This window comes from Lactuca saligna, chromosome 4 (genome assembly GCF_052625555.1).
Source record: "Lactuca saligna cultivar CGN05327 chromosome 4, ASM5262555v1, whole genome shotgun sequence".
NCBI lineage: Eukaryota > Viridiplantae > Streptophyta > Magnoliopsida > Asterales > Asteraceae > Lactuca > Lactuca saligna.
In genome coordinates, this window is record NC_136420.1 from 60,116,920 (window position 1) to 60,140,719 (window position 23,800).

A 23,800-nucleotide genomic window follows, 5' to 3' on the forward strand; every position below is an offset into this window, starting at 1 on the left:
ACAAAGCATAAGAGCATAGTCTATTATAAATCAAAATAAACTACTTTAGCAGCTAAAATCAAATATAATTAAATGAATGAGATCATTGATAAACTATGTTGAGTCCTACCATTTAAGGACCATATAGATTTTTTTTTTTTTTTTTTTTTTTTTTTTTTTTTTTTTTTTGTGATTTTAAGAATATACTTAACTTAGCTAGGAGAATCTATATCACATAAGAACACCAATCATATTCTCCAAGATATTTAACTATACTTAGAATAAAGTTAAATATGGAGATGATAATATTCTTAGATGTCACACAAATTAAATTTATTTAGACCTATTAATAAAGTCTTTCCTTTAAGCTAAGTATGAATAGTCACACTTCAACTATAAGACTTTGTTATTCTAGAAATAAGATTTCATTTAGATTTGGTATTTGAATATGGGAACATTAATACAACAACTATTATATATTGTCTTAATATATTGGGATATGATCATCACATTAATACTTTTTTTGTTCTATATTAACATGTTTAATCCATGAATAATTTCGTTATTCTAAAAGTTTATAGTCAGTTATAATTGTAGGAGAAATTATGAATTAAGACTAATATGATTTGAATTAGTTGACTCTCACTAGATGAAAGTAAGCAAATGGTTATAACCAAGTTTCATATGCACTTGCCAGAGAACTAGTATTAAACGGGCCCGCATCAAGATCACATCATTGATTGCTTTTAGTAGTGATACTTGATTAAAAGGTGCTAACTTTGTATCCTTAACACCTAAGATACATAGTGGGACTTAAGTATAGGGAGTGTTGTGCTTTAATATGGTCAAATTTCAATTCTTAACCGGAAAGTTATAAAATCCATTTTTTCATGTATGGTATGAACTGTGCAAGAGACTTATGTAGTCAAGATGGTATTTGTTCCTCTTATGTGCTGAGAGTTAGGCATCTACCATGGTACCTGCAGTTAAACACCAAATGAGATTGATTAAGATCCAAGTCTAATGTTAAACATGATGTTTATAACAAAGGGATAACTAATAAACTTACCTTATACATCAATTGTAACTTTGAACTTTTGGGAATTAAATGTTGATAAATGGCATTCTTCGTCATGTGTTGTTCGGGCAATGAAATGTTGTTATACATTCACCATTGTCTATATCAATCAAAGATGAGTCTTGTGCATGTGGGAGATTGAAAGATCTTATAGGCCCAATAGTCATAGAATGATGTTGCTAATGACATATAATCATATAGGCTCACACCTTATAGCAAGTTACTAACATTTGATTATTTATTTGTATAAATTTATTATTAATAAATATAATCTTTGGTCAAAAAATAATCAAGGAAGTATCAACCAAATTGTATGAGAGGTTGTGATGTTGCAATCAATATGAATGTAAGAGATTGAATGAAAGTGAAATTGGTGATCTTTAGGGGGAACGCCCTTGATCATCGCTAGAATCTCCAACACAAAACCTTGGAAGGTGATAATGATGACCTACCTTCTTTAATCTTATTAATCAAAATGCAAATTACATAAATGTGTTTGAGAGTATAAGTACAAGTGATTCAGTTGCTCTATGTGTCCGTTGTGTTATTTACACATATGTACTTATAGCCTAACTTGACTAACTAGATGTTCGATATTCTCGGGATCTTTTTGATCTAGCCCTTACACGTTGCCTTGACTTGGTGACTCCGAATTTTAGGTTTTGACTGGAGCAATTCTTCAGTATAGATGTGATTTGTGCTGATATGTGAATAACAAACAAGAAATATATTAGTTAATCTTGTTAGGAAATAACATTGGTAATATTTAGGGTCCTGACTCGTTACAACATATATTTCAAGATCCTTGTATTCCAGTTTAAGATCCAGGATCCTGGACGTATTTTAGGATCTTGACCCCTAATAATCAATACTTATATTTAATTGGAAAATTATGATTTTACGAAAATAATATTTTACTAATTGGAAATGTATTATTTGTGAAAATAATTTTTAATTGAGAAATAACAACTTTTGAAATATATCACAGAGTATGATTATTTATAAGTTATATTTATATCTCATTGAACTAGTTAGAGTTTATTTATATATAAAAGGGGGTTTATATAAAAGTGATATATATATATATATATATATATATATATATATATGTATGTATATATATATATATATGTGTGTGTGTGTGTGTGTTATAAATCAATTACATAAATGATAGCCTTTTATAAACATTGGGTATATATCTTTATACCTTGATAAGCATTTAGCCTCAAATGCTAATTTTAAGAGGTACAACACCCTATGCAATATATACAATCAATTTATGCATTACTCCATTACGATTACATGAATCTTAGTTGGGGTTGAAAAAGTATAGGTATTAGTTCGAGTTCTTATCCAACCGTGATTTAGTGGATTGATAGTTAAATACCAAGCTCCCCTTATTCTCGGCCCGTATCTCTACCATTTCCTTCTATATTTTACTGATATGGTCCTCCAATTCCACAAACTTGATCGCACTTCGCAACCAATCCAAAACCCTAGATCGTATATGCCATTTCCACCATCGCCTCCCTCTCCGGTCACAATCATCGCATCTGTATCCCCTTCTCCGCTACACCACCACCATCACTCACCGCCCTTTGATCAAAAGCCTTTGTACCCCTACCACTTCCCTTCTCTTTTAGATTCTCCTCCCCCCCCCCCCCCCCCCCCCCCCCCCTGTAAAAAAGGTTTATGTTTCATACTTTCTTATATCCATTTGTTTGATTTTTATTTTGGAATCAATTTAAGTTGATATTTGATTTGCTGGGTTTTTTTAGGAGTAATTTCTCTGGTTCGATTTTAGGGTTTTCTTATCTGCAACGAAGGTTCCACTTCAGATTTTTTTTTTCTTAATTATTTATCTACAAGTGTCTTCGGGTTTCCATTATTTTTATTATTTTTTTATATTTTATTACATACATGTGTAGAAGGTGATTTTTTTCCTAGGGACATGTATTATTCAGAAAAATTTAACCATGTAAAACTTTTTGTACCCTTTCCCTATTCAGATATGTGTTTTCGGTCTCTCAATTTATACCAATCATGATATTTGATTTCTTACTCTCAACTGGCGTAATTTAGTCTTATTAAATTGGTAAAAAGAGTATTGTATTTTGTTTTTTCCTGCAGATTACCCTTATTAAATTGATATGTCAGAAGTTGGTTTGTTTAGCAATTTGATTAGTTGTATGTATTACTATGATGACAAGTCAGCAAAGAACCTGACAATATGAACTAACTATAAATGTATGTTACTTCCAATACTTAATTTGATAATGATATATATCTTTTTTTTTTTGCTTTCGACAGAACATCAAGATCATACCATGGCTACAGCGAGCACAGTTGCTGCTAAAGAAACAATATACAAAAATTCAAAAGGTAGAACCTTTATTTATAAACATTCATATTTTACTTTGATGGTCAAACAAGCTATATTCAAAAAATATTATGTAAATTTATTCATTTATTCTTATAGATAATTCTACCTTCTATTTTCACCAAGAACTAACCTCTTTGGATTTTTTGAGATCAAGAGTTACATTACCACAAGGCTGTAAAACAACAAGTTTTACTATTTTTCACGTCCATTTTTTAAAACAACATGTTTCAAGACTATAAAACAACAAGTTTTAATATTTTTCATGGTCGTTTTTTATTTAATGTCTTATTTATATGTCTAGGATTTCTATAAAATGACTCTTTTGTCCTATTGTTTGTCTGTGCAGTAACCCAATAGTTCAGCAGAGCTCGAAGAAGAAATGATGGCCAAAATCTCAAAATTCAAGGTTTGTCCAGTTAACAAAAATGTAATAATAAAAAATAAATCCATTTTATTCAATCTGTGACCCACAGTAAAAAGAAATGAACTTTCTTTTTGTGAGTTGCTTTTAACAAAATAAACTTCTTTTTTTCTTTTGTGACCTGCTGTAAGTAGCAAAAAACTTTCTAAATTTCTTCTTTTGCTTAGTATTTTGAACCCATATTGTTGGAATCTAAATTACATATATATGCTTGAAATTTTTCATATTTGTACTTCTTCATGGAGTAAATTTTATATAATAAGTGTAATTAATCTTGAAAATAATTACAACCAAAGAAGTTAAGATTTTATATTTTCATTATTTTTTTTTAAATTTGTGTTTTGCTACACTAACAATGCAAGCTGAGAAACATGCCCCTTCTGACATGCAATGCAAAGACACACTTCTCCTTCAGACTTCATAGTGTAATTGTAATCCCATGAGCAACCCCTGAAACGCTAAGTAAGAGCATATATCCAATTTACCCTTTCATGAATTTCTTTGATTAACTGGTTAACAAATGAGGTCTAAGACAAAGGGGGGAAAGGAACTAAGGCCATGGTTACGCAATTGCTTTTAGTTTTGTTTCATATGATTGTTTTTAGTGTCAAAAAAGGTTAAGAATGTGGACTTTATTGTTTACGTAACTTGAAAAGTGTTTATGATCAATGAACTCATGAAAAATTGTTTATGATCAATGAAGTTCATCAATTACATAGAGACGAGTCAAGGTGACACAAGATTCTAATGAGATCTTCCGTTTTTGAAAATTTAAAAGATCCTACTATCTAACTTTTTTAAAATATTTTGTATAGTTTTTTTTTTCTGCAGTTGGTTCACCAAGTTGAGCATGTTAATTCTGGTATCCATGACTTGGACATGCAAGGAGTTTCAAGTTTGGTATTGAAAAGCCTATGCAATTTAGGTCTTTAATCTTGTATTTTGTTTGAAATTTATGTACATGTAGGTGTGAGTAATCGCTTATTATGACATGTGTCGCCTGTAGCATGTACTATTTTTTATCCATTCGTATTACATTTATATTCTTGGTTCTAGGTTCATTAAATATATTTTTAAATGATATGATGTGGAAGTTGATTACGTTGGTGCTTTGCATTATTCTTGTAACACTCTAATTCAAGTATTACCACAAAAGCCCTTGAAGTTATTAACTATTGCATATTAAGCCCTTAAGTACGTTGGGTGTACTTCATGAGTACGCTTAGCGTACCACGAATAGATGATTGCGGAGGGTCAGCACGTATGCTAGGTGTATCAAGAGTACGCGGGATGTACGTGACGGGTGTGCAAACCCTAATTTCTGGACTTGAGACCTATATAAGCATCCTTATCTCATTTGAGGTCCACCCTAACCAGCCTCATTCACCTTCAAACGTCCCTAAAAACCCTAGAATCATTTGAGAGTGTGTTTTGAGCTTAAGGAGTGCATTTGTGGCCATTTTAGTGTCCATTCAAGAAGGAGGAGTTCCTAAGAAAGCTTAGGGTGGCTTTGGGCTTCAAGAATCTGTATCTAGTTCACCTTGAGGAGCTTCTGGAGGTATAAAGATTTGATCTTGCCATCTTATTCATTAGATCTAGCTAGGGTTTTCTATTTTGTCCCTTTGGTTGGTTTTGGACCTCCACTTGAGAGTTGAGCAACTCCAGAGGCTGAAATGGTTAGATCTGAAGTCCTTTGGTCCATTAATAGCATAAAAATGAAGTCTTGATGCGTGTTTTGACATCATGCATGGATTAAGACCATTGGAAAGGTCTGAATGGGTTATTGGGAACATATGGGACATGCAAAGGCATAAAGTTGCCAACTTTATACCCTAGGACGCTTTAATGAGCTCATATCTGATTATTAGACGTTAGAAAATTGAGTATTAAGCACGTAATGGAAGAAAGTGCTTAATCTATTAGTACGCTAGGCGTAACTTAGCGTACGCAGCATCTACGGCCAATGGAACCAGTACGCTGCGCGTACCAGGGTGGTATGGATGGTGTACGCACAACAGATGGACTTGGACTTGTATGCTTTTGGGCCTTGATTAGTCATTGGGCCTGATCATGTTTTGGATTGGTAGACCAACTTATCTGTTTTGGGCCAAGGTTTCTATGGTTGGGGTTTATTGGACCATGAAGCCCATTAATGATTTTGGACATGGACTTGGGCCCATTAACTAAGGAAGACCTTTTGGGCCATTGTGAAAGGACTTTGAGTTTGGTTTCTCAATTGGATTATGTTTAGCCCTAACCTTAGGTAAAGTTATCATTATTCAGCACGAGAGGTTAGAGACAGTTAGAAGAGCAACTTTCAAATTCGTCGGACAGAGGTGGGTCTTCTCACCATTCCAATGGGTGCAAGGCACCAAGGCCGACCCATTTATTGCTATACAGATTGATAGTTGGCTATGTGATATGTCGCTAGGACATTTGTATGAAAGACCCTGGGAGGTTCCCGTGGTAGTATATTAAGACCATGAGGAGGTTCCCATGGCATCTTGTATAAGTCCTTGGAGGGTTTCCTTGGATTCTTAGTATGTTTACTTGTTTAGCTCGTATGATATTTGCATGACCTGTGTAGACCGCGTGGGGGTTCCCACAACAATTAGCCAAGACCATGTGGGGGTTCCAGTGGCGGTTAATAAAGACCATGTGGGGGTTTCTCGTGGCACTTGGTGTAAGGCCTTGGAAGGTTTCCATGACATCCCTATATGGTTATATGCATGGCTTATTTGATATATATAGATTTTAAGGCTAATATGATATGTGTTATGTGGATTGTGTGTGAGGTATGCTCTAGGGGTCTCACTAAGCATTAGCTTACAGTTTGTGGATTTGTTTCAGGTACATCTGAGCCCAAGGTCAAGGGCAAGGCTTGATGGTGTCACACCCCAAAACCAGAACGACGGAAACGTTCAGGGGTGGAGGATGTCAAGTCAAGTATCACGAGATATGTAAATGGTAAGAAAGTAATAAATAAACATTTCATTTCAAAAGAAAGTGTTTACAATGTGTTTTCGCAAAACGTAGAATTCATACATAAATAACAAAACAAGACTTGAAGCTGTAATGCTTCATCTTCTAAATCCCAGCACGAGGACCTGTCTAGTAGCCTTCTGAGAATACAAGTTATTTGAAAGAGTTGATCAACAATTAAGTTGGTGAGTTCATAAGATTTTAGTGATGTGAGTAAACTGTAACGCGTTGTGGAAAATGTTTATGTAAAAGTGATGTAAGTTGTAAGTTTTATTTCAAAAAGTTCACCTGTTCCTCTAGAAAATCATATATTTCCTAATTGAATGAAAGTTAAGTAAAATGACACTACAAGCCTTTCTATGGGTACTAAGTGAGTACACGCTATATATACTCAGAGTAAACAAACAATCGATTGTGCGCATCTACTCTAAGGTCACAACCCAACGGGGAATAGAAAGTAAGGTGAATAGCACACATTCAATTGGTTGTTAGATCGTTGTCATATATAACCCTGGTGTATTCACTTGTTACTCATGGAGTTATTTGTAATGGTTCCTTTATATTTAATGAAAAGTTCTTTTAAGAAAACCTATATTTCTTATAGTAAAATATTGACCATGGTGACTACTTTTATAATAGCTTTGTTTATACTGCTATATATAATCTGATATCGGGTAGAAAGTTAAGTGGATGAATCTGCCCTAAGTCCACAACCCAAAGAGGACAGGAAGTAAGGCAGAAAACACACATTTAACTATCTATTGGGTATTAGTTTTATATATAAACATGGTGTATAAACTAAGGTGTTATAGAGTTACTCACCTAAAGTCTTTAAAATTGTACTGGCTTAATAAAATGGATTAAGCCCTTAACTGGGAAATTTCTAGTTTTGTATACCAAAAGTAATGACTTTGAAAAGTATGTTTTGTACTAGAAAAGTTGTGCTTTGAATCTGTGTCCTATAACATGATCCATACCTAGTACCCTTATGATGACTTAATGTCTACTAAGCATAAATATATATAGAATCGTGTAGATAATAGATTGGGTGAATCCGTTCCAAGCCCACAACCAAATGAGGACAGGAAATGAAGCAGAGAGCACACATCCTATTAGCTGTCGGAACCTATTGGTATATATGTATCCTATGGTGTATACATTAAGGAATCATAAGACTAGCATTATGGTCCTAACTTTTAAAAGTAGCCTTCTACCAAGACCTGACTGTTTTGAAAGTAGCCTTCTACCAAGACCCGACTGTACGACTATTATTAATTACATCTAACCTACCTCATCGATTATGTGAATATGACACATGGTAAAGGTATTAATAATATTGAAACTGGAATTTTATATCCTTCTGTAATGGTCGTATTGACAGTGTAAGTACTATAGTATTTGTAATAAGTGACTACTTTTAGTACTATTTTGCCTTAATTGACGGTTAAGGCATAATGTGATGGCTAGATCCAATGCTAAACGCTCCCTTGTCAAGAGATTCTAAGAACTACACGCGACCCCTACATGAGTGCAAGCCGCGAACATCCACATTACTATGATCATGTATACCCAATATAACTATCACAATGCGATGTGACTCATTGGTATAGTTAGATCCTGAACTTGTTCCATACTATAGCACCTTATTATTTTATGTTCTATTATCGTATATTGATATCGTATTTATGTAAATGTATTCATGTAAGCGTATCTATGCAAACGTATTTATGTAAACGTATTGCGTTAGTATAGACTATGAACTGGACTGACTCTTTGTGTGCTTCATTATACTAGAAGTAATGAATAGCATTCTCCTAAACTATACCTATAAAATTCTACTAATGTTCTACTTGGAATGTTACTGAAAAGACTCGTTTATCTACTAAGTTATGCTTGTACTTCAAAAACGGAGTTTTGTATAACTATAAAGTAACATAACCTTTAAAAGAGTTTTGAAATGTTTTGACAACTTATAAATAACATAAGTAGTATATTGAAAGATGTTTATAACAAACATTTACACAATTATCATTGTGTTCAACTTGTATTCCCCCCTTAAAATAGTTAAAATAGTTAAAAGATTCATTACAGGGTATGAACTCACCTGATGTGGGTGACTCAAACGGGTATGCGCGTACGGATGAGGAGTTCCACGAATGAAGTACCAAGACACAACAAGTCCTAAATGACATATAGGGACACATAATGACATGAATATAGTGTTTATCAATAGCTATATGAAAGAAAATACCTTCCAGGACTAGGAAACACCTTGGTTAAGTGTTGGAATCACATGTGATTCATCAAAGGGAAGTGGAATGACCATCACTCATTGATTTTACGGTCATAAACCCATGAGTTTACGGCCGTAAAGTCATTACACTTTGACTATTTTGAGTTTTGAAGCCTTCCAAGTCATACTATGCATCCACACTTCATGTTTAAGCCTTAGGGAGTGTTTGTGGCATCAATACACTCTTAAATTGAGTTTTCGGCCCATGGACCACTTTGACATGTGTTTGCGGCCGTAATCACCAATGGGTGATGGTATTTTGATTGATTTGAGTCCTAAACACATCAAGGTAAGGTGCTAGGCTAGTTTCTAGGCATAAGGAACAAATTTAGGGCATCTTTGCACCATAAAAGGGAGTTTACGGCCCACGAACATGCTTCGATGTAAACTCTCTCCAAACCTTTGATTCTTAATGTTTTTAAGTGTCTAAACATGAATCCTAACTGAATATGTAGTATAGGGAAGAGCACTTACGATCTAGAAGCTTGAAATGGTTGATATTGGCCAAGAACACTAGTGTGTGTTCTTGGTGTTCTCGGTGTAACTTGAATATCTAAACAAACATGATTTTCATGAATGAAATCAATGTAAGAAGCTAGTTAATAAGATGTATTAACTAATCAAGGGATAGAATACTCACTCTTTTGAAGATCTAAGGTGAAAGTATTGATGATACTTGAGAAGATTTGGAGGAAAATCGGCCAAGGAAGGAAGAAATGACTAGAAAATGACCCTTTGCCTTATATATACTCACGAGTTTACGACCACATGAGTTTACGGCCGTAAACTTATGGTCTTGTGGCCGTGAACTCACTTAGATGGGGTTAGGATTCGTTTTGCTACACGATGGTCCTAGCGGGTACTTTCCAACACTTATTCCTTAAATGTAGTAGGCTCAAAGCTCCTTAGAACGACCTGTAACCAGGCTAGAACTCTGTACAAATGATTTTGACACTCAATTGAGTTGACTGACTGGGCTTATAAAATAAAAAATTTCGGGTTGTCACAGATGGCGTGGCGTGCACTCTCTCACTGGCATTTTATGAGACACTCTGATGATTTTGAATAAAATTGTATTGGGTATGAAATTGGAAACAATGGTTTTGCGATTTTATGATTTATGGAAATGTGACTTGAATAATTCAAAAATGAAAAAAAATTCTTTTGAAAATTGGGTCGTTACAAGTTGGTATCAGAGCCTTGGTTTGAGGGATTCGGGCACACTATCGGTTGTGTCATGACTCAAACTAAGGAAGTGGTAACATTGTTTTCAAAATAAAAGTTAAAGCTTTTACAGAATGGAAAAGATGAGAGTGCAATGCGCGTGATCGACCGAGCCCAGTAAGTAGTTCCCCAATGTATATTCGCCATACTATACTGATATTCGAGCTACGATAGTTATATGGATCTCACTATGTGTATGCTTTTAAATTGTATACGGTTAGGAGCTTATAGCCTAAGAATGATTGATTTGGTCTTATTTTATGTTCCTCGTTTGGTTGTCGTCATAGGGTAGAATCTCTTATTCGAAAGTCTATTTAATCCTTTTATGTGTATAATTTGCATGCATAAAGGCAACCTGTTATGATTGGTCTGATTGATATGAGTACACCAAATCTTAGGAAAACCTAGTATTTGAGATATGTGGTAGTCTGTGGGACATGATTTGGTTGGGACGAACTGGAGTCATCAGGTAGAGCCTTGGGGAAGGTACAGGTAGGTGTAGAAGGTAGTATTGGGTCCGTACTACTTAAAGAACATGATCTGTACCCGAACCAATGTTAGATCTGATATCTCCAAGAAGGACCGGTGTGGGAAGATCCCCTATATGGATATCCTGATCGTTATGATTTATAACATTTCAATTCAACATGGTGGTGACACGATTTGGAGTAGGGGGTCCGGTGACACGACCGAGGCCATTGACGAGAGAATGCGTGAGTTCATTGTAGCATAGGTTACCAAGGGCATCCTTGACGCGACCCTAGTGATATTTGGGACGGTCAAGGAGGGTGTGATGGAGATTATGGAGGAGAGGCTTAGGTCATTCAGAGCCGAGATTGTTACGGGACAAGTTAGCGCCCAAACTCCCTCGTTCCAAGAGTTCAAGGCATGTAGGGGGCCGAAGTTCTTCGGGGTCAGGGACCCCATTGTTAGCCGCCGCTGGGTGGCGGATATCGAGAATGCCCAGCGCATGAGTTCTTGCCCGGATGCAGCAAATGTGGGTTTCGCTTCATGCATGTTGAGAAACAGAGCATGAGACTGGTGGGGAGAGGTTACTAGACAGGTGGGAGCAGTCGGTGTTGCCGAGATAACATAGGCTGAGTTTGTTAGACGGTTCGATTTGGAGTTCGCACAACATATCGAGGTGCAGCGGTTGGTGAAGGAGTTTCATGACGTTCAATAGACCACCGAAACTGTGGCGGAGATCACCGTCAAGTTTCGGGAGTGAGCATTGTTGATGCCACAGTATGCTACCGATGAGGACATGCGGAGGACGAGATATCATTCCATGCTGAGGGATGATATCCGAGAGTTTGTGAGCTTTACAGGGTGTACAACCCTGAATGAGATGGTGGACAAGGCCCGTGAGCGGGAGATAGAGTTGGACTTCCGCGCCAAGCGGAAGCCAGAGCAGGTCCAGACGGCTGGGGGTCAAACTAAAAGGCCTAAGACCTCTGATTCTTCAGGTAGGGGCCAGCAGGGTCATGGTCGGTGTGCCAAATGTAGGAAACCGCACAATGGGGGTTGCCGGGGGTCGAGCCCGGTATTCTATACATGTGGACACCCGGGCCACACGAGCAGGGATTGCCCTAAGAAGGGCTTGATATGTTTTCATTGCAACCAGGCTGGCCATTAAAAGGCGGAATGTCCGAGGTTGCAGGGAGGAGGAGGAGCAGTGGTGGCGCCTGTGCCCGCCACCTTGAGGATCACTGATGGCCGCCTTGTTAAGGTGGATACTCCAACGGTGAAGAGCCATTCATTCCAGTTGACTAACAAGGAAGCTCGGGCAGAGCCGTACGTTGTGGCCGGTGCGTATTTATTCTTCTCTGCTCTATGTTTTTCTGTATTGCTTATGTATACATCATACTCGTATAGGGTCCTTTTTGTTCAATGGTATGTCGGCGCATGTTTTGTTTGATTTGGGTGCTACCCAATCGTTCGTGCCTCTTGCGCTTAGCAAGAGGTTCTGGGACGCGCCAGGAACTTTGGATTCCCCGCTTGAGGTAGAGATTGTAGCAATGACCGTACTGTGAGTGTTGCTAGGGTGTATCAGGACTGTGTCCTGAATGTGCTTGGCGAGAGGTTTCGTGTTGATCTAGTCCTGATACCGTGGCGAGGGTTGAAGGTGATTGTCGGGATGGATTGGTTGGGGGCCAATGGGGCCATGATTTATTGCGAGCGACAGTTGGTTAGTTTTCAAACCCCAAGTTGGGGAGAACTGGTTATACATGGCGAGAGGGCTTCGCAGTTCGCAGGGGCAAACTCTCTATTCAGTTGCGAGGGCTAGGAGATTTCTGCAGCAGGGATGTATGGGATTTTTGGCTTATATCTCAGATATGAGGATTGAGACGACGACGGATGTGGGCAGTGTGCCGATTGTATAGGAGTTTCCAGATGTCTTTCTGAAAGAGTTACCAGGAGTGCCTCCGGAGAGGCAGGTGGAGTTTCGTATTGATTTGGTGTCGGGTGTCGCTCCGATAGCAAAGGCACCATACCGGTTGGCACCGCCCGAGATGCAGGAGTTATCTACATAGCTTCAGAAGTTGCTAGACCGAGGGTTCATCCATCCGAGCAGTTCCCCGTGGGGAGAACTGATCCTGTTCGTGAAAAGGAAGGATGGATTACATAGGATGTACAGTTATTACTGAGAGCTGAACAAACTAACGGTGAAAAACCGTTATCCGTTACCGAGGATCGATGATTTTTTCGATCAGTTGTAGGGTGCATCTTAGTTTTCCAAAATTGATATTCGGTTGGGGTACCATCAGATGAGGATTTGGGATGAGGATATACCGGAGACATGTTTCAAGACTCGGTATAGGCATTACGAGTTTGTGGTGATACCGTTTGGGCTCACCAATGCCCCAGCAACGTTCATGGATCTCATGAACAGGGTGTGTAGACCGATGCTTGATCGGTCGGTGATCATTTTTATGATGATATCTTGGTCTATTCTAAGACCAAGGAGCAGCATGATCAGCATCTGAGAGAGGTATTGGAGACCCTTAGGGTGGAGAGGTTGTATGGAAAGTTCTCCAAGGTTGTATGGAGGTACAATTTTTGGGGTAGATCATCAATCAGGAGGGCATTTCGGTTGATCCAGCCAAGGTTGAGGCAGTGATGCAGTGGGAAGCATCGACGAAAGCGTCCGAGATTCATAGCTTCTTGGGTTTGGTAGGTTATTCTCAGAGATTTATCCAAGATTTCTCCAAGATTGTTGTGCCCTTGACCTGCTTGACCAAGAAAATGTGACATTTCGGTGGGGTATGGATCATCAGTTCGCTTTTGAGACCCTGAGATGGAGGTTATGTGAGGCTCCGATCCTATTACTACCTGAGGGATTAGACGATTTGATGGTTTACTGTGATGCATCGATTTCACGGTTAAGTGTGGTACTGATGCAGAGGGGACACGTGATATCTTAAGCCTCGAAGCAGTTGAAGTCTCATGAGGTAAATTACCCCACTCACGACCTGGAATTGGGGGCAGTGGTGTTTGCCCTTAATATTTTGAGGCACTACTTGTTTGGGGTGCAGTGTACCATCTATACTGATCACAAGAGTTTGAAGTATTTGATGGATCAGCAGAACCTCAACATGCGACAGAAGAGGTGGTTGGATGTGCTAAAGGATTATGATTGTGAGATCCTATACCATCCAGGGAAGGCCAATGTGGTGGCTGATGCTTTGAGCCTCAAGACAGTAGGTTCCCCGATTGGGAATGTTTGTTTGAGGATGACAATGATCTCTCAATTGTTGGATATGATCAAAGAGGTGCAGGTTGAGGGGGTAAAGAAGGAAAATTGGAAGATTGAGCAGATTTTGGGATAGTATCCTTTGTTTGTTAAGGATAACCAAGGTCTTCTGACACAGTGTGGTCGGGTGTAGGTACCGGTGACTGAGGAGTGAGACAGAAGATATTGGAGGAGGCACACAAGTCGAAGTTCTCTATACATCCAGGATCTATGAAAATGTATAGAGACTTGAGGTTGATTTATTTGTGGCCCTGCATGAAGCGGGAGATCGCTTGGTTTGTGGAGCGGTGCTTGAACTGCAGGAACATCAAGGCTGAGCAATAGCAGCCTCATGCCAAGGTACAGTCGCTACCCATTCCCATGTGGAAATGGGAAGAGATCACTATGGACTTCATCACGAAGTTACCGAGGACATCGAGGGGCGTGGACGCTATATGGGTGATCGTGGATAGACTGATGAAGAGTGCCCACTTTATTTCGATTTCTGAGAGTGTATCCGCTGAGAAGTTGGTGGATATCTATGTGCGAGAGGTGGTTGCTAGACACGGAGTGCCAGTGTCGGTTGTCTCTGACAGGGATGCTCGGTTTACATCAAGGTTCTGGAAGAAGTTCCAGGAGGAACTAGGCACTCAACTACATTTTAGCACGGCGTACCACCCCCAGACCGATGGCCAGAGTGAGAGGACGATCCAAACACTGGAGGACATGGTTCGAGCATGCGTGTTGGATTTTGGAGGGAGTTGGGATACATACCTCCCATTAGCAGAGTTTTTGTATAATAACAGTTACCATGCCAGTATTCACCGACAACCATTCGAGATGTTGTATGGTAGGAGATGTAGGACCCCGTTTTGTTGGTGTGAGGTTGGACACCGGGTCATGAGGAGCACTGAAGTAGTGCTCAAGACTACCAGGCTGATTCAGCAGGTGCGTGACCGGTTGCGGGTCGCGTAGAGCCGTCAGAAAAGTTTTGCGGACCGGCGACGATTGGATCTTGAGTTCCAAGTGGGGGATTTCGTGTTACTAAAAGTGTCGCCCTGGAAAAGGATCACCAGGTTTCGAAAGAGGAGCAAACTAGGACCCCGATATATAGGCCCTTTTAGGATTACGGATCGGGTGGGCAAGGTAGCATATTGCTTGGAACTACCGGATGAGCTTAGCCAAATTCACAAAACTTTCCATGTGTCACAACTCCAGAAGTGTGTCACAGACAAAGCCGTGGTCGTTTCTTTGGCAACATTCAGGTGGACGAGAGCCTGAACTACATTGAGAGGACCGTTTCAATTTTGGATAAGAAAGACTATGGTTCTTTGGAACAAGGAAGTGAAGCTTGTAAAGGTGAAGTGACAACACCGAAGGGGCTCCGAATGCACTTGGGTGTCGTAGGATGAGATGTGGGAGCATTACCCCGATCTATTTGCATCTATGGACTTCAAGGACGAAGTCTAGTCCAAGTGAGGGAGAGTTGTAACACTCAAATTCAGGTATTACCACAAAAGTCCTTGAAGCTATTAACTATTGCATATTAAGCCCTTAAGTACATTGGGCGTACTTCATGAGTACGCTTAGCGTACCATGAATAGATGATCGTGGAGGGCCAACACATTTGTTGGGTGTACCAAGAGTATGTGGGGCGTACGTGGCAGGTGTGAACACCCTAATTTCCGGACTTGATACTTATATAAGCATCCTTATCTCATTTGAGCTCCACCCTAACTAGCCTCCTTCACCTTCAAACGTCCCTAAAAACCCTAGAATCATTTGAGAGTGTGTTTTGAGCTTAAGGAGTGCAGTTATGGACATTTTAGTGTCCATTTAAGAAGGAGGAGTTGCTAAGCAAGCTTGGGGTGGATTTGGGCTTCAAGAATATGCATCTAGTTCACCTTGAGGAGCTTCAGGATGTATAAAGCTTTGATCTTGCCATCTTATTCATTAGATCTTGGTAGGGTTTTCTATTTTGTCCCTTTGGTTGGGTTTGGACCTCCTCTTGAGAGTTGAGCAACTCCAGAGGCTGAAATGGTTAGATCTGAAGTCTTTTGGTCCATAAATAGCATACAAATGAAGTCTTGATGGGTGTTTTGACCTTATACATGGATTAAGACCCTTGGAAAGGTCTTAATGGGTTGTTGGGAACATATGGGACATGCAAAGGCATAAAGTTGCCAACTTTACGCCCTAGGACGTTTCAATGAGCTCAAATCTGATTATTAGACGTTAGAAAATTTAGTATTAAGCACTTAATGGAAGAAAGTGCTTAATTTGTTAGTATGATGGGCATAACTTAGCGTACGCAGCGCGTACGACCTAGGGACCCAATATGTTATGCGTACCAGGGTGGTACGCAAGGCGTACGCATAGTATATGGACTTTGACTTGTTTTGGGCTTGTATGCTTTTGGGACTTGATTAGTCATTGGGCCTGGTCATGTTTTGGATTGGTAGGGCAACTTATATGTTTTGGGCCAAGGTTTCTATGGTTGGGATTTATTGATCCATGAGGCCCATTAATGATTTTGGACATGGACTCAGGCCCCTTAACTAAGGAAGATCTTTTGGGCCATTGTGAAAGGACTTTGAGTTGAGTTTTTCAGTTAGATTGTGTTTAGCCCTAACTAGGGGTAATGTTATCATTATTCAGCACGGGAGGTTACAGACAGTTAGGAGAGCAGCTTTCGGATTCTTCGGACAGAGGTGAGTCTTCTCACCATACCAATGGGTCTAAGGCACCAAGGTCGGCCCATTTATTGCTATACAGATTGATAGTTGGCTATGTGATATGTCGCTAGGACATTTGTATGAAAGACGGCGGGAGGTTCCCTTGGTAGTATATTAAGACCATGAGGAGGTTCCCATGGCATCTCGTCTAAGTCCTTGGATGGTTTCCTTGGATTCTTAGTATGTTTACTTTTTTAGCTCGTATGATATTTTCATGACTTGTGTAGACCGCGTGGGGGTTCCCGCGACAATTAGCCAAGACCATGTGGGGGTTCCAGTGGCGGCTAATAAAGACCACGTGGGGGTTCCCCGTGGCACTTGGTGTAAGGCCTTGGAAGGTTTCCACGACATCCCTATATGTCTATATGCATGGCTTATGCGATATATGTAGCTTTTAAGGCTAATATGATATGTGTTATGTGGATTGTGAGTGGGGTATGCTCTGGGGGACTCACTAAGCATTATCTTACTGTTTGTGGATTTGTTTCAGGTACATCTGAGCCCAAGGGCAAGGGCAAGTTTTGATGGCACGACGTGCACTCTCTCACTGGCATTTTATGGGACACTCTGATGATTTTGAATAAAATTGTACTGGATATGAAATTGAAAACATTGGTTTTGCGATTTTATGATTTATGGAAGTGTGATTTAAGTAATTCAAAAATGAAAAAAAAAATCTTTTGAAAATTGGGTCGTTACAATTCTTACTTTTCGGATTCCTATGGAATATGTCAAAAAGAGCTCTAATTTGAATGGTGGCCAAGAGACATAACTGCTGCATTTTCCAATAGAGCTTTTAATTGGATGATGGGCAAAAAGCATAATTCTCTATCAATGGTTGTCAATTTTTAAAACATTGCTTTTTAGACCATTGTTAGAACTAGCGATTACGTTGAAATTTGTTGCTATTCAATGATGCGATGTCTTCAAACCTGTGGAGTTTCCGTGGTAACCTATAACATTTAAAAAAAACAGAGAGACGTGAGGTCATGGATCTTACACATAAGGTTATACTCATCATGGTAATGTGATGCTTTCAAATAGATTTTTTATGAAGTGACATAATGAAACATTTAACTATAATTTATATAAGAAAAATGTAAATTTGTAAAGAAATCATCTAGAATACATATTGTGGCATTTGGTTTTTCATATTTAAATTATTTCTTAATTTGTAGTTTATTTTTTTTTAAATATTTGCATCTTGATATTCAACATTCATGGATAGATCTCCAAAACATTGATAACATATCAAATGTCCATTTTATAACAAAAACATATTACATACATATATGGAATGATCTGCACATTCATCCATTTTAACCGAAACCGGTTTTAAACAAAAACATTTTTTGTTTTTAAAAATCTCATCCGGTTTTTAAACTTTTTCATATTGGTTTTAGTTTAATCTAACTGGTTTTGGGCATTTTTGTTTGCATTGGAAGGAAAAGTCGGTCGAATTAGGTATTTGTTTTGGCAAAATCAGTTTTTTAAAACTGTTTTTAATTTACATTTGTAAATAATCTCAATTTTTCATTTTTAATTCTTACTGATTTTGGATCTCCTAACTTTTATTGATAGTTGCTTAGATGTAGTAAACTATTTGCGTAAAAGAACTAATCATCGCTACAAAGTAATTCTGGAAAAAAGATTTGCACCCAACGCTTGGCACGGGTAAATGGTTAATATATATATATATATATATATATATATATATATATATATATATATATATATATATATATATATATATATATATATATATATGCCATCTAGTCATAAGATTAAGTAAGGCCCACGTAAAGGACCAAAACCATAGGTGCAGGAGGGAGTGGGGTTTTGAAGTGTTTGACTTTGTAAAAATGTCCATACCTTCTTACATGGACTAGATTACACTCTTTTTGAAGTAAGGTCTTGGTGTACTAGGTTATGACTAATAAAAGATTATGACAAATAAAAGACATGATGAAAAGGCTTGCTTGGAGATAGTTCATTCATTAGTTTTCTTTTTTCCTTTTGTGGTTCAAAACTGAGAGCAAAAACTCTCTTATGGGGCTGCCAAATTTCGTAAGTTATTAGCTCATCTCTTTCTTCTTTATTTCATGCAAATGGTGCATGGAATGAAGACTAATAAGTTTCTTTCTATTAAGCCTTACTTAGGTATGTCTTAATTACTTAAGAGTAACATATTAATAAGTGTATACTAGCATATTTTTATGGTTAAATCTTGCTTGGTGGATTTTTTTTAGAGAAGCTCTTCTTTGAGTTGTTTATTATATTCATCAACTTCCAATCTTCTATGAGAATCGAAGTCTTCAAAGGTTGTAAACTTTTCCTTTCTATGGTTGTTGTTTTCTTTTCAAAATTTTCATGTAGATCCTTTCGTGGGAATAAAACTAGTTTATATTGTTCAAAGTCAAAGTCTTCCATTGGTATATTTATGTTTTTGAAACAATTTTTGAATAAAAACTTAATAAATGGTATCAGAGTCATCTTAAAGGCTTCATTAGACTTTATGATTATTCGGATGATCTTGGTTTTTGGAAAATATGGATAACTTGTTTTTCTTATAAAACAAATACATACATATTTTCTATGACCACTTTATAATTGTTATTTTATGTGACAAAGTTTTCATGCATATTTTGTTGTAACCCAATAAACTCATCAATATTAATGTCTGAATCTCCTCTGAAATGAATCACAATCTCCATCATATTAGGTTGTATGACGTAAAAATGAAGAACAACAATTGTAAAATTAGGCTTGTCCTTTGAACTTGAAATTCAGAAATAAATAGATGAAATCAAAGGAAATATTGATGTTTGTAACTTCAATAAACTCAGAAGAAGATAAAGGGTCTTCGGTTTTGACAAAAAGTAGATCACATATAACGCTTCAGATTCAGAAGGCTACAACAAAAACAATGAGACGTCCAATGATGTTCACCAAAAAAAAGGGCAACTACTCCGTTCTAGATGTAAGCAAAAAATCGATAATCAATAGTGAACTGTAAACAATGGCGAACAGATTACATAACCGGAAGTCGAAGAACTATAGCAAGTTGAAGAAATTGATTTTGTTGAAACGATCGATTAAGGCGTTAGAATGGTATAGAAAACTTAAGCTGCAAACCCTTCAAGAGAGGTGACGATTGGTGATCCTGAAAAGGAAATGGTTGATTTAAGGCGTCAAATGATAGGCAAAAGGAAGAAAGTTAACCAATGGATGCTTGATTATCTAGTTCACCATATTGTCAATAAACTGACTCCTAATTGAAAAAAAGAGTCTCCATCATGTTGAAGCTTTTGAATCAGTTGCCCCACTTCCAGAAATCTGGAACTACAATGTCGTGTTAAAAAATTGAATCTGGGTGATATTTTTTATATTTGTAGAGTTGTTTACATTGATGGAGCTTATAATGGTTTGCTAATTTGCATAATGTATTCTTTAGCAATTTTGTGTATAATCTTCAGATGTAGAGAGATAGAGAGATAGAGAGAGGTAGAGGAGAGAGAGAGAGAGAGAGAGAGAGAGAGAGAGAGAAAGAGAGAACCATAAGGACCTTGTGTGTGCAAAAAACAAATGGTGTTTTCATCATTCACAATCACTTAATAGAATTTGTTGACATTGTTAGTCATAAGGGCCATTTGTATGCAATGTTTGTTCCACAAGAACCATCTCAGGGAAAAAAATTTCATAGGGACCATTTTAGGGACAAACGGTAAACCTAAAGGACCATTTGTTAAATGTTGTCTAAAATCTATACTTTATAAACATTTAATATTTAGTAGTTCCACTTTATGCTCTTAAATGTACGACATGATAGATATACACACAAACAACAATATAATGATTTTTTTGTTCCCCAAGTAATAATTCCAATAGAAGGTCAATATATTAGTTCTCGTATTTTTGAAGATGCAGAGCTGCATTGACAAGCTCAAAAGACTAGGATCTCCCATATAGGGCCGGTCCATAGATTTTTGATGCCCTGGGCGAAAAGTTGTAAATTTGCCCCCATGGAATAGAATTTCTTAAAAACCATATCACCAAAGTTTCTACGTAGAAAACTTATAAGCAAGTCTTTTTATTTAAGACAAAAGTACTAAGTTTTTTAGAACAACAAAAACAAAATTCATAGAAAAAAGAGACCGGACTAGCTAAAGAACAAAGATTACAAGAAACAAACATTACACTAACAATAGACAAACATTTGAAAGCTTCAAAGTTACATTAAAGTAACAAATAAAAAATGAAAAGCAACACCAAAGCAAAACCACAACCAAATGAAACATGTGGAATTAGGATAATTGTAGAAGATCTTACAATTTAGAGCAACTCCTAATCACTAAAAATGGAATCAACAACATCATCAAAAACATTAACATGTATTAAGGATCTCAACGAAAAATTGCAACTTTGTGGAACAAGACACCCCAAAAATAGCAATGAACTTTGTAAATCCACCTTAAAGTAGCAACAAGCTTCCAGAAAAATCAAAACATATCAAAGTCTTATCATCCCATGATAAAGCCCATGTTTTCAAATTAAAAATGATAACATCAACAACAACCAAGTTTCATAGACACCCCCAAAAATGCAATGAAGTCCTTATAATCTATCCAATCAGCAACAAAAACTATTGCCCCTGTTTACATAAGTACCTTTACATGTGGGTCTAACATTAACATGAACACAAAGAGCATGATCCAAACATATGTAGTTGAGCTCCATTTTATACACGATAGTTTGTCAACAAAAAACCAAAATAATAGCATATGTTTACTAAAAAAGTTAAAAGAACAAAATACTTAGACAAACAATTTAAATCCTAAAACCAAAAAATTAAAGTCAAACTACTCAAAAATCAGAATGCTGGAGTGTTTTCAATTTTTACTAATAAGTAATGAGTAATGAAGAACAAAACTTAAATCCTACAAACAATATGCTAACGAGAGGAGCTTTGAAATACATTTGAGGAAGGAAATGCTTAAATTAAAAATATATTTCATTGAGTATTGACCAAATCACTGAACTATTGAAAACATATATTATAAACACTATTAGTATGTGAAAAATGAAGCAAACAAAACATAAATTAGTTTATGAAAAACAGAATTCAGGATTCAGAATCAGAAATCAAGTAAACTATCAACTAGAAAATCAGAATATAAAAATCAAAACCCAAGAAAGAGAATGCAAAACTCAAAAATCGACACTCCAGAATTTTCACTAATAGTAGATTAGGTCGAAATCAAAATCAAAATCAGAATTAGAATATCTCATAGCTATATCAGAAATAGGAAATCCAAAAGCTTGATACCAGTAGAAATAAAAAATCAGGTGTCTGATTTAGGGATTAAGGGAGAAGTCGAGAAGAATATAGCAATATCATTAATCGGAATCAGAAGTGTTTATATTCTAATTCCCCGTCTTATGTCCGACTCCTCGATTTCGATTTAGGCATGCGATAGTTAGATTACCAAGATGACCCTAGAAAAGCCGCTTAATTCTCGTTCTTGCGAATGTACGTACCGATAAGAGGAACTGAGAATTTGATGCCCCCAAACTCATTGACACCCTGGGCTATGGCTCAGCTCGCCCGCCCCTCAGGCCAGCCCTGCTCCCATAGATATATAACTAGCACTCATGTTGATTTTGAATAGTTTGACCAAGTCATACGGCTAGTTCATGATGAAGTATAATACAAATTATCTCGTAGTTGCATGTGATTCTAAAAAATGACGATAAGAACATTGATAAACCCTCCAAAGTGCTAATGATTAGGGAAGATCATGTAAAGAATAAGTAATACATAATGGGAACAACAAAGGCAAGAGAGATGTCCACAAGGTTTGTACTCAACCCAAGAAAAGTGATCACCGCCCTTGATTGTGGTGAAAAACAAAGTTGGTGAGAAAGTTGAAATTGATATTGGCATAAATTGTTAGGCCATTAGGAATGGTTTGAGATTTTTACACGTTTAAAAGTTGCCCCGTTATTCAATTAACAACTTCACAACATGTTTACTATCTTTGGGGGTGGTGTTCACTAGTGAACAAAGAGAGAGAGAGAGAGAGAGAGAGAGAGAGAGAGTAGTGAATTATTATTGGTTGTAGAGAGGCGTAATGGGCATCAATCCACTGGTGAGGGGGGCGATGTTCACGCGTAAATACCCCCTACACGTCACCTTTTACGCGTAAAAAACCATGTCATACCCCATGACTTTATGTGTAGGAATGGAGAACAATCGAGGGAGTTGAAAATGACATGGGTGCTACAAGTTGGATCATCCAGTTTTATATTTTAAAATATTTTTTTTTTTGCTTCAAGTATTTTTAAACACTTATACTTTATGATTTGGAACAAATATTACTCACGTTTCATTCATTTATGACTATACTTAATTGTTCCTTTGCTAAAGTTTTATGAATTTTTCCTAATTAAAACAAAATTCAATATTGTTTGGTAAGGAAAAAAAAAAGCTTTCTAGGCGTATTCAACGGCCATATTTAGCAAAAAGCAATTGCTTTTCATTGGAGATAAATTCCGGAGATAATTAGTTTTATTTAGTTACTAGGTGTGAAACCGTGTATTACACGGTTTGATTAAAAAATTTAAATATAAAGTGTAAATATTAAGTAGTTTCTAAAGTAAAATTTTAAAAAAATATATATAAATGAAATGATGAATAACTAATTCAATCTATACTAATAAAAAAATTATTATTATGTTTTAAAAAAGCCTGTTGAATATGAATGTGTAAAATTAACTATTTTTTAAAGTAAACTTTCGAAATAAATACAATAAATAGAATAAACCACAACGACTATTTATGTAATTTGTCTTAATTAATCTATACTAATAAAACTAATTAATATAAATTCACAAATGAAATTCATTAATATATTAATAGAAATAAGAATTCACAAATGGAAGGTTTACTATATACATTAACTTACATTAATT